The sequence below is a fragment of the Motacilla alba genome, chromosome 5 (assembly GCF_015832195.1).
Source record: "Motacilla alba alba isolate MOTALB_02 chromosome 5, Motacilla_alba_V1.0_pri, whole genome shotgun sequence".
Classification (NCBI taxonomy): Eukaryota; Metazoa; Chordata; class Aves; order Passeriformes; family Motacillidae; genus Motacilla; species Motacilla alba.
Window position 1 is genome coordinate 30,550,362 of NC_052020.1, and position 13,242 is coordinate 30,563,603.

At 36.7% G+C, this 13,242-nt stretch overlaps 1 long non-coding RNA gene across 4 annotated transcripts in view; it reads right to left on the minus strand.

Annotated features, from left to right (window-relative positions):
- LOC119701648 overlaps positions 1–13,242 on the minus strand; it is a 116,170-nt gene that overhangs the window by 15,499 nt on the left and 87,429 nt on the right. For all 4 annotated transcript variants that reach the window (XR_005257125.1, XR_005257126.1, XR_005257124.1 and 1 more), the window contains one exon: positions 5,118–5,152. This is a non-coding gene — a long non-coding RNA (uncharacterized LOC119701648). The remainder of the gene's footprint in view (positions 1–5,117; positions 5,153–13,242) is intronic.

The following is a 13,242-nucleotide window of genomic DNA, read 5'->3' on the forward strand; positions in this document are numbered from 1 at the left end:
ATACTTAAGAAATTAAAAATGAAAATGTGGTATCAGGGATTAAGATTCATTCTGCAAAATATAGTGGGCTTTTAAGTCACAGTAGAAGCATGCAAAAGAGAAGCTTATCTGACTATTTTCTAATATTTCAGGTTCAGAAAACTAAAATGAAGGCAAAATAATGAATAAAATATTTCTATTGATTTTGCAAGCTAGAGATGCGAATGTTTGTCCAAACAGATGTTTAGAGTGACTCTGTGCCAGGCTCAGTTGTGGTTTTGAGAATGCTCCTTCTCAGTAGTGTCTCTCATAGCTTCCCATGAGAGTGTCCTTCAAAGCTTACAAGCAAATTTTCTTGCCTCAAACTGTTAATTTAGGATAACATATCACCATGAACTCTCTCCTGTACTTCTTTGAGGGACTCTATTAAGAAACATGAAGATGACTCCTTCCAATATTATTTCCTGCCACTTTTATGAGTTGCATAAAAATGTCACTAATCTGACTATTTAAAAAGTATCCTAAAATTTTTCTTAAAAATTACTCACAGTTTGACCATCAGATCATTGTGGAATGCATTGGCCTGACTTGTTTACTAAACAGGAAAATAGAATAAAAGGATAATTTAATACATTGAACATATTTTTTGAGGTCTACTCATTCTTAAGATTTCTCCAATTCAAGAAATGGAGAATATCAAATGAAACTAGCATGTGGCAGATTCAAAAATAGCCAGGAGTAAGTGGTTCTTCACAAATGAGGAGAAAAACTTCAAGTCAGAATTTTCTGAGATGGCCACCATCACCACAGGAAAAGTCTGGAAGCTATAACTGGTGTAAGAACTAGGAAAACATCAGCTTACTGATCAGTAGCAGTTGAAGTAGCAAATAAAAAATATAGGAATTATTAGGTAAGGAAAAATGAAAGAGAAAGGAAAGAGTTTTGCCCCAGTGTAGACCCATGCTGCATCGTGAGTCCTATGCACAGATGAGTCCCTTGTCTCCAAAATGGATACAGCTCAGTGGGAGAGCTGGGGAGAGGGACAGCAGTACCAATAGGATGTGCAGCAGCTGCCATACATGGAGCCATAGAGTACCTGGGGCCCTCATGCCTGGAAAGGACTCAGCTGGGCAAAAATATGACAAAGATTTATAAAATCATGAGTAGAAAAAAAATAAAAGCGGATGGGGACTGATTGGTCATCACTTCTCCAAATCCAGGAAGTATAGACCATGAATGAAACCCAATGGAGGGCAAATCTAAAGCAAGCAGCGGCAGATATGTCCTGCCTGAATGCATCACTAAGGTGTGGAACTGCCTGCCTACTGTGTAAAGCTGAAGTGAGATAAACAGGAGACTGGAGAAATTAGTGGCTGTTAAATGTGTGGGTTTCATGGCTAGCTCAGCAAAATCCCTGCAGGAGGCAGGGAGTATTTTATTTTACAAGTTCATTACTCTGTTGATAAAGGATAATTCCAAGTACATTTTTGATTTCTAAAGGAATTTCAGATTTAAACATAATCCTTAACAGAAAAAAAACCACAGAAAGGTATTTTTAGTCTCTTAGAGATTATGTAACGGCAAGCATCACCTGGAACACAAAGAACCAAGATTAAGAGTAATTTCTCTTCTCTCAGTCATTGCATTGGCAATTCTGAAACACTTTTGCACAGACACATTTTTCTCTCACATTGTTACAAACCTGGCCAGTAGTATTCAGCATTTGTTTTTAAAATGGATGAATAAGAAAAAGAATTACCAGAACACTCTGGATTTAAAAGCTTTGGTCCATCCCTCTCTTCCACTGAAAGGTAAACATGTCGCTATAGTTGTGTCCTGGTTCTGGCCAGGACTAGGTTATTTTTTTGCAGTAGCCAGGAAAGGTATGGCCAGGACATGGAGGTTATTCTATACCACCTCACATCATTTTCCAGGAATAAGGAAGGGCTTGCTTCTGAGTCAGGATGTTGGGGTCTGTTGTCATTGCTTTTGTTGTTACTGTTCCTTTTCTTATCTCATTGTAATTTCCAGTAAATTCTTTTTATCTCAACTTGTGCTCTTTACCTTTTGTGCCTCCAGTTCTTCTCTCCAGCCACTCCCAGGGGTAGGAGGGGAGGGAAGTGAGTGAGCTGTGAGTAGTTTCAGTGGGAACACTAAATTGGAGAATACGTTTCCTAAACCATGATATGTTGTCAGGTTACAGTGGATGGCAAGGGGTGAGCAAATCTTATTCAGTAGGTAGGTCTTAATATAAACCAATAAATAAGGTGTGCACAGTCCTAGCTAAAACAAGAACAAATAAAAATTCTGTTTTATCCCAAACACTCAGGAAAGGGTTTTTTTCCCCCAAATGTATGTAATAAAATGGGTAAAATTTGATTCGTGCATCTTCTGTCATCCAAACAATACACTAAATAATTTTTTGGCTGTTGAATCTGAAATAACCTAGCATTAATTAATGCATACAAATTTTAAGAGCCAACACAATCCAACAGAACAATATTTCACATTTCTTCATAACCCCTTGTTGAACACAGTTTGAAATTGAAAGATGAAACAAATGAAGAGGCCGTTCTCTTTAATAATGTATGTTATGATGATTAAAAATAAGATCTGAGATGCCAGATGTAGGATTCTTTATGTGCTTTCCACAAAGAAAACAAAACTGTTGTTTTTGTAGGCCAGTGAATTTCTCTAGTTAAAAAAGCAAACACCCAAATCTCAATATAATCTTAGGACAGACATTTAACTGAGACTATTAGTGCTAGAACATATGTAACAACTGCTAAACAGTTTGGATGTTTTAAATGTCAGAATATTGAACACAGGATTATCTCAGATAATCAAGATACAGCTGTGGAGTCTGAGTTCAAGAAGGATGTGTAGTAATTCCTGAAAATCAGAATCCTCTACTGTATTACAAGCAATGGGCTATTAAGCTCTGAAAATCACCTCTCCTTTCAAAAGCCTATGTTTTGAGTAGGTTAAAAATTCATAGAAGTTCCTAATACAACAATGCATCTCAATGACTGAGTGAAATCTCACTCACCAGGAGTGAAATATTGCTCACATGTGTGCATGAATTAGTGCCATATGATCTTCTGTCATTTAGAGACCTATCCAGTACAAAGATAATTAAGACTATTACCCAGCAAATACTCTGACAGCATCATTTTCTCATCACTTTCTGTCGCCTCTCAGTACATGACTAGTTTAGCCTCTATTTTTGTATAATACAGAACATAGAACCAGGAGAAAAAAATTCTACCTGACAAATTTTGCTTTCTATCATATAATGTTATTATTAAATTATATATATAATAAATATACATATTTAAATAATATAATGTTATAAATTAATATATAATGTTATGAATATAATATTATATAATATAATGTTATTAATTTATTATGTTATGTTATGTTATGTTATGTTATGTTATATTATATTATATTATATTATATTATATTATATTATATTATATTATATTATATTATAATATGATTCAATATGATGTGATATTATTATATTCCCACTGCTAAAAATGCCAGTACTTACTAGGGAGCAAGTAATTTGGGATACATTTGGAATAGAAATGAAGGCCATACTCTTTCAAAAGCATCTCCGTGCTACCGACTGCTCCAAAAACATCTCCCTCACTGCGAGCATGGAGGTGACATGCGGTACTGGCCACACAATGTATGTGGCTTTGTGTAAACTGTTCTGAAGCAAACCTCAACGATATGCTATCTCACCAGGGGACAATCTGTCTCACTGCTACCAGTATGTTACAGCTGACACTTTATAACGTATGGAAGCAGTGTGTGTGTGTGTATACACACACACACACACACACACACACACACACACATATATATATATATAGTTTATATGTGATGTGAGGTGCCATTTCTTCCCAGAAGTCAAGGGATGGAGAACTCCAGTACTGCTTCTTCTCTCCACTAAATGCTCTCACACGGCTGTTGTTGAATATGGCCATTACTGGCCTGAGAAGTAATGGCTTCATGTACCACATTGTAAAAATAGAAATTAGTCAGTTTTCCAATTCAGCTGGCAGTTTTTGTTTTTAATATTTTTATTACTGTAGACATCATCGTCCAGCCATCTGCTAAAGATGAGACAGAGACAATAACTGAGCAGAACTGGAATGAATTTTGCTGTATCTGCAGCTGGGCATTTCATTACTTTATTCTGATGGGGAATGGATGGGGGGAGGTACTTTGTTCTTTTTTTAGAGGCAATCAAAATGCGATGCACAGGAACACTTAAGTGTGAAAAAAGATACTGTTTTTTACCGGAAGACTGGAAGACCCATATTGACCTTTGTTTACCACTCTCCCATCACTGTTGTGACAGAAGCAGCAAGTCTGTCTCAGTTCCTCCTTCCGTCATTCCTGAGGCTCTTCTGATAACTGAATTAGATTTTTGCAAAACTGAGAGAGGTGTTAGGCTTATCTGCCCCAGATGCCGCAGCTCTCTTGTATCTTGCTTTAGCTCTTCATGCTTCCTTTCCCTCTCCTCCACAGTCACCCTCCAAACAATAAAGATGACCATCCACCACTACAGAAATTGGCAGTCAGCAGGCTCTTCCTTCATTAAATCCAAAATTACGCCAGAGTATATAATTAGGATGAGTAGCTTTGGCCAGCTACAGGCCATATTGTTTATCAAAATGGCAGAGCACTCTCACCGAGGTAAGTGTGCTTTACCATGTATCAAAAATCTCTAGGAAAACCACTTTTTAATAAAGTTTGGCGAAAGTCAAATAAAACTTAGTGCATATTAGGGTTGATATTAAGTCCAATGTGGTGGATGGGGTATGCCCTGAAAGCACAGCAGCAGCTTTCAGCACACAGAAGTGTGCAGAAGTGAAACCTTGAAGTCCCATGGAAGCTTTTGTATTAGATGTGTCTGGGATTTGGTGGTCTTTAGCCAAAATTATTCCTACACAGTCATCCTGTTGATCTATATCCTCTCATTACAAATACATACAAATTCCTTCTATTTTTCTTTCTATGGGATTGTTAAATAACTGGAAAAACTCACTGGACTAAAAGATGCTTATAAGCACAGTATTTGCCACTTGTGTAGAATTACAAAGAAATGAAAGAATTACCTGTATCAACTTCATCAAATCTCAGCATGAAAGCTCTGTAGAATAAAAGAATGGAGAAAACACAGTTAGAAGTAGGATATAAATGAGCCCTGATCCACTGCCCATTGATGTCAGTGGAAAGACTTGCACTGACTTCACCAGATGAGGCCTGTTGTGAAGGTCTGAAAAATGCTAACGATATCTTTATGCAAGATATTTTCAAAACAAAATGGGGATGCCTTTTTTTTTTAATCAATGGGTTTTATAATATGTCATCACTTCACAGAATATCCACATCCATAAGAAATTGTTGCAAGGAAAAGCAGACAACAGAAAATCTATTTAATTAGCCTTCAATTAGTCAGAAACTTATCTATGTCAAGAAAGACAACAACAGAGGAAAATATGCAGTAACACATTACAGCTGTTCATTTTGGAAGACACAAATAAAATAATTTCATTTAATTGTTGTCTTCTTACATTTTTACTTCCTCCCTCATACCATATTTCTCTTTGAGAAATCTCTCAGCACAGTTAAATTGGAACACTATACAGGAATTCTTGCTCCTTTTTATTATTTTACCATATGAGGGTTCAGGCATGTTGTCAGGTCATTTGACCTCCTTAAGTGCATTGGCAGAACTCTGATATTCATGGCCAAGAAATTTTCCTTGTTTCCTTTTCTAAAAGTTGTTTAAATTAAATGATAATTTATATTAATTACAGAAAGTACATACTTAATTAACTGAGGAAAGACTTATTTTTTTTCCCCAGGCATCTTTTACATTTTAGCTGATGAATCCAACGATGAAAGAGATAGAAGCTGACTTTCAAGTTGTTATTTTGTCTTATTAATAAGAGGGATGGAATGATGGAACATGAGGTGATTGATACACAAGGAAAAGATCAGACACATTTGCAATTTGAGTCCAAAAATAGCCATGTTAATAGAAGAAGCTGTGAGAGCAAGCTTTAAAAGAAAGCTTTTATGGTGAAAAGTGATCTACGGGATCTTGATTTAGAAATTATTCTGCCTACTGCAATGCCTAAAAAAACCCCAAACTAAAATTAATGGGCATGACTGTTCCAAACTGAAGTGCATACAAACAGACCTGAGAATCTGCATTTTCTGTAGCATCTATTTGCACCAGAGGAAGGTTGTATCAAATGGGTGCATATAAACCCAAAGAGAGGTGCCCTTTTATTTCAGGAAATGTGCTTCCAGGAACAGGATGTTATTAAATGTAAATTAGTATCAATTGATCACCCAGATAATTCTTCAAACTTATATGTTTTTTCAACACTTTTTTAAAACTTTGGTGACAAAAACCAAGAACAGAAGACATATCGCAAATACAAAATAAAAGCATTTTTACAAATCCTATCAAGAGCAAACATGTATCTTGAAGTCAGTTTTACATAAAGTATTTACAACCATTGAAGTAGTCAATGTTTTTTATTTGACTGTAAGCTCAACATTTCTGAGCTTAATTTTTTTCTCAGAGTTATGATATTTTTTTACCCCTTGGAAATTTTGGGTATATTTTCAAAATTGGTTATGTTATTTAGGTGGCTTTCAGCATCTAAAGTTCTGCATTTATGGTAGAAATCTTAGCAATTTGAAAGTGGAAAAGCATTCAATTTGCACATTCTGGAGCTCCATTAGAATATCCTACCTCAAAGCACTAGTCTCACAAAGCACTTAAATCTGTTCTGAATTTCTCTCTCAGCCATAATTTTCACAATTTCAGTAAGGCATTCATGTGCTTCAAGTCAAGAACTAGTTTTAAAACTTTGCTGAAACAGAGCTGAAAGGTTGCTTTACCCATTCAAAGTACCAGGGCAATTCAAGTTTTCTCCCCCTTTTAACTGTAGGCTCTGTGCACTTTGCAGCCCTTGTGAGCTGCTGTTCTTGTACACTGCTCCAATCCTCTAGAATGCACCGTGTACAGACAGCCTCTACCAACACTCCTCAGAGTGCCTTAACATTTTGAAAGAATAGCAGTTTTCCAAATCCAATATATATTGCACATCCAACTTATGAAAAAAAATTAATTACTAGAAGATTACTAAATTACTAAATTACTAAAAGAATTGCTAAAAGATTCTTCACATAACTTATTCAAATGCATGAACTTGAAGTCAAAACAGGATTTTAGACTAGATATGCAATTTTATTAGGAAGGCAAGCCAATTAGCCAGATCAGTGTAGAAGTGGGGGAACTCATGAGGGGAGGAATACATCTGCCCAACTCAGGTGGGAGCACTACTCCTTTCCAGAGGTTAATATGTTTCAAGACAACCTCAGAAATAACCAGCTTACTTCACAGAAGCGAACTTTACATCTTCATATCCAGATCAGATGTCATGTCTCAGATAGGTTTCCCTTTTTTACCCCGCAATATATCACTCTTCAGTTACCATCAGTGAATTATCACAAGTTTTGTTCACTACATGAGGCTATGATCTCATTTAAGTAACATCAGCTTCATCAAAAGTTAAATCCAGAACACAGAAACGTTTAAAACCTTTAAAAGGAAATATAGTCACATTGCTGAGCATGTACCTGAGAACAGATATCGCACACTCAGATTCTGAGTGTTTCTTAGATTCTTAAGAAACAGTCTCTAACTCTAAGACTCATAGTGTTACAGTTCTGTTCCCCATACATCCAGATACTATTTTTGTTGTTAGTTTTAATTAATTTTAATTCATTTCCAGTTGTGGAAATTTCCTCAGCAACTTTTAAAGTTACTAATACAGATACATATGTAATATCATCTATATATCAGACCGCAAAAATTCAGCTCTACAATTTAATTTTTTTATATGTAGTTGAAACACGTTTATGACAATAACCCTTTCACATGCACGGTGTCCTGCTCTACATGGCTGACTGGGTCTAAAACTCTCAATACATGTCCTTCTACCAGACTGAAATTCATGCAAGATAAACAATACACAACCAAAAGGTTAAGTGAGGACATATGTCATAAAATGGTGTCTGAAGCATCTTTTACTAAAAAGGTTGTTTAGATATTTATTGTTACTTAGATAAGTATTTATTAAATTCATGTCCCCTAGGTATTACTTCCTAGTCTAGATCCTATCTAGGATTTCTTTCAGATAATTGACCATTTTCTTTCTAGTTATTCAAATATGTTTGAAATAGGCCTTGTTTAATGTCCTGTTTGCTTAAGCAGGAATTACACAGTGTTGTTGGAAAATATGCAAAGAACTTTTTTTTCTTTTTTTCTTTTTTTTTCTTTTTTTTTTACTACATATAGCACCTGTTGTACTCTGCTAGAACAGGCACTATCACTGTTCTTTGTAGGCAATTTTGGGGTGAGACTCTCAGATGCAGAAGGATAAGAGTATGTGGTGAGACTGCACAGATCAAACCATCCGTATCTCCTATGACACAGACACATATGAGTGTACAGGCAAGGAGCCCTTTGGAATTCACAAGAAAATAGAAAACAATTTAAAAACTAAGGAGGAAATCATAAGTTTAATAGGGAGGTTAAATTAGACACAAGCTTTCAATATGTGTACCATAAGGGTTGGAAGAGGAACAAACTTCATAATGAGTAAATACAAAAGCATCTGCACAACAAATGTCTCTTTAATTCTTTTCTCTGGAGTAGCAATAGAGGGACCTTCCTTTCTCATTTTGACCTCATTATAGCACATTACTAGAAATATTTTGAAGACTTATACCTATTTTAAAAATAATACTCAGTTCCACATTGAGTAACACCAATTACAACAGTAGGTGGTTGTTGAACTGAAGAAAAAAATGGGCCACAATTTACTACATGTGGCACTTGGGATCATTTCATCTGGCTTTTCACTAAGGTTAAGAACTGGCGTGTTTCACTGGAAAAAGCTGAGAAGAGATCTAGGCATTGAGAGATAAAGCAGGAGGTTCACAACAACTACTCCTATAAGAAAATGATAGGCAACAATCCAGAAGCTCTCTAAGCTGGAATCACAAGCCTTGTCAAAGGAAGATAAGGCCTGGGAAAAGGAAGTTGATTGAAAATACAAGCATTCTGAAATATTGTTCCTCTATTTCTTCTCTGGAGAGCTAATATTTCCTGATCAAACTGCCATTCCTCAATTTAGTGAAGACCAGGAAGGGACTGCATACCTCAGAAAGTCTGAACACGAAGACATAAATCTTTAAAAGTGACAAAGGAAATCAGAGGATGCTGTATCATGTAAAATAATTCTAAACATTCAAGTGTCCTCCATTTCTAAACATTCAAGACTCTCTCCCCTTTGAAGGGACTCTTCAAAGGACAAGCTGAAGACAGAGTCCTTGACACAGTTCCCAGAATAGCACATGTGCTCCCTCTGGTATGATTTAAGGTGTCTGAGTATCATTTATGGAAAACAGTTTTTCACTGAACCCAAATCTTCAATTGTTGCAAATGTGCTCCTTACAGTTAAATAAATTTTAAAAAATTACAAACCTTCTTTGGTTCCATATTTATATCAGAACATCCTTGTATATCTGAAAGTCATATACTGCAAACAGCTTTGTGTCTGAGTTTCAGAAGGAAGTTGAAATAATGGAAACTACCTAGAGGTAGAAAAGTACAGTGTGTTTTCCAGTGATTACAGGGGGGAAAAAAATCTGTGAACTAGGATTCTTTAGTTTTATTCCTGATTTTATCAGAGGCTGGCTTAAGACATATCCACCTTAGTTGTTTTAACAGCTAAAAGATGCTTGGCCACAGCAAGACAATTCACAGCACCAGTTAGGAACCTTTCTCCTTAGTCATTCAGCAAAGAGATTTTTTGGGCGTATGTGTATTGCCAGGCTCCCAAAATAGCCAATGGAGACTGATAGACTACTTTTAAGAATGAGTCAGAGCAAAAGCATGAGAGAGTTATTTCTGTAATTGCACTCTGAAGGAGCCCATTTCTGACCGTCCACTACAGAAAAAGTGTCTAAGAAATATCACTGAGTTTCTTGGCATCAGCTCAGTCCCAGGGTAACTGATCCCTCCATGTGAAAGCTCAGCCAGCTGAGGACATTGTCACATCAGCCACAGGATCGCTCCTTTGAGCCCCAGCTGCCCTGATCACTCAGGTGGCCTCTCTGCTGGCTGAGGCTGATTTGACCTGGGAAGAGCCAGCTGTCTCTGCACTCAAAACCACCTTTTAAGATCAGCCTGGACCACAGTTACATCTCCATGACTGATAGGAGTGTGTCCAACATGGAACATTTGGCCCAGACAGTCCTATTCAAGCCTGATGCCCACACCCTGCAGGTTGGAATCATGGGGACCTAGAGACTAAACCAGAGCAAATTCCCTATCTCATGTTTTATGGCAGTCAGTGGTAGCAGGAAAATACTGAATTTCTGCTGAAGCAAGTTTCTGACATTAATATGTTTTTATAAAACAGTTCACAATAAAAGAGCCAAGCATTTCAAGACTAGATGATGACTTGGTATAACTAAACTGTCCTAGGAGATGCACTGGGATGGACCTCTTTTTGGTACTGACATTTGTATTTCCAGGTAGTCACTAGTTTTTGAAAATAAATCATCAAATAAACAGCAGGACCCAATGTAAAAGAACATTTAAATATCAGAGTTATCAGACTGCTTTTAAACTGTGATTTTAATAGTCTAGACTTCTTCTGATTCAGAATCACTTTTCCAGGCATTGATACTTCTTCCCCTCATCCCAGCTTGCTTCCTGCAGTTCTATATTTTCCAAAATAGGGCTTCAACCTCCCATCTCCTCAGTGTCAATCTCCCATCTTCATCTATGCACTTCAATTTCTCAACTACTGCCACATAGGGGGGCTTGAAAAGCAGAATCACTACAGCTGCATCTACACAAGTCAAGTATTACCCAGTTGTGCCGCTCCAAGGGCTGTGCTCCCTGAGTCGCGCCATTCCATATGGATGGCAGCTTAATGGCCTCTATTACTGCACTGTCCTGCTTTCTCTGCATCTGGATATCAGAGAAGAATGTTTTATGTCACCAAATTATTCATCTTCAAAAGCTACAGTGACTTGCATTTGAAATATTTTCAGTGCTCTGAGTGTGTCTGAGGGACTTAATTCACTTGTTTTGATTTCTAGAAGACACTATTTCACAGTCCTATGGATTTCAGCATTTCAGAATCTTTGGATTTCTATTGATTAAATCAGTAATCTTTTCTTGTTTTTGTATTTTAAGTATCATAAATGTACAAGACACTTTTTTCATTAATTATCACTTTTTTTTGCTAGAAAGTTGAAAGAGTTTCAAAAATGAAGCCACTTTCTGAGTAGTGAGTCTATCCAGACAGTATAAAACTGAGTTCATACCAATAGAGCAGCTCTGATACTAATATCTATATACTGTATATTCTGTGTTGTTAGATTACTGTCTGGAAAGTTCTCAATGAAAGCTCTTTCAAAGGCATCCTAAAAAAAATCCATTTTGAAAAAGCCAATTAATAAAAATATTTGGTTTTCAATAAATTAGAAAAAGAAAAAAACCAAAGCAAGTTGAGAATAAAGTGGGTAGCTACTCTTGAACTGTTTGAACTCTTGAATCTACAAATGAATTGTGGAAAATCTGACAGACAAACCAAGGTAAAATGACATAATTTCATTTCTGCTTCTGTGGGGAGAAGAGGAAAGGGGGAAACTATTGTGGTTTTGAAATCACAACAGAATGAACTCACTCTCTTTCTCTGACCTATTCATTTCTCAATACTTATTTTTATAGCTCATGTTACGAAGTTGTGTAATGATAATTTATAGGTCAGCTTGACAGAACCAGGCAGACAGTACTCAACATGATCCTTACTGTTCCTGCTCACAAATACAAGAGCCTATATTACTTCTCCTCTCCCTCAGACTATTTGAACCTTCCTCACAGAGATGTTATGAAAGGAAATACATGAACAAAAATATGGAACAAAGAGGAGAAAGGGCAGACTTTTATATAATTCATCGAAAAACATTTCTAAAAGCCAGCAAGGATGCCACATTCCTAAAGCAATTCAGAGAATGCCTACAGAATTGGTGCCCACAACACAGACAGATATCTATTTTTCTGAGTTTATGTCTGACTCTGGATTCAGCATTTCAGCAGCTCATCATTACACTTCCAGCGCAATATGAATGTGGCGTGCCATGAGTGCAGAACTGATAATTCATCCGTCACCAATAGTCACATCCAAGCCTGCCCAGACATAAACACACACACACACTGGAGGAAAAATCTGGTTCCTATGTATAGGAAATTCTATTTTCAGCTAATAGGTTACCTAAAAATAAACTCTTACTCAATTGCAAGGGTTTCCTTCATTCCATTTTATTAGTGCCATTAAAATACAAAGTCCAATATTGATTTGAAAGAACTATTCCTATTTTAGCAGTGTCAGGTGGCTGGGTTCCAGTATTGTTTGAATACACTTTACATTCTTATAAGGAACTGAGCATTTTTCAAAGGGACAGAACTTTATATTTTGAAAAATATCCCTCAGTGATTTTCTGCCAGCTGAAGCATCCAAAGTGTCTGCCCTCAAGAAAGATTCAGTGCTTTTGGCAACATTTACAAGCTAGTCTGTTTTTTCCAATCCAGAAACATTTTCTTTGCCAGACAGTCATCTGAAATAATGTTCTTACACAGAAAGTACATGTTCAGTATGTTTTGCATTTATACACCGTTAAAGACAAGGAGTTTGGAGGTCCTAGAGTCTGGCACTGGGCTACAAGGGCAGTTACTTTCAGATTGAAAGTGAAGACACTGGAAGATGGCAAAGGTGATAATAAAAAGCACTGGGATTTCTAAAACTATGACCAGAACATTACTCCCAGGCTTGCAGTCAATGGGGTCATGGGGCCATGATGCTAAAGAGTAATATAAGATTACCCAGTAGGGAAGGCTGTAATCAAATGTCAGCCCCTCACTGGGAGGATGGGAAGAGGCCAGCATCCGGTTCATGACGTTTGGCCATGGGGCCCTGGCTGACTAACTGACATACACGGCCCAGGTATTTCCAAGGTGAAAATGCTGAAGCAATAGGAACAGGACAGCCATTATCTTGATGTGATAGAAAACTCTGAATTTTAAATTACAAACATTTTCCTTCCTTTTCTATGAAACTTTATGGAGTGAGGGTTTTA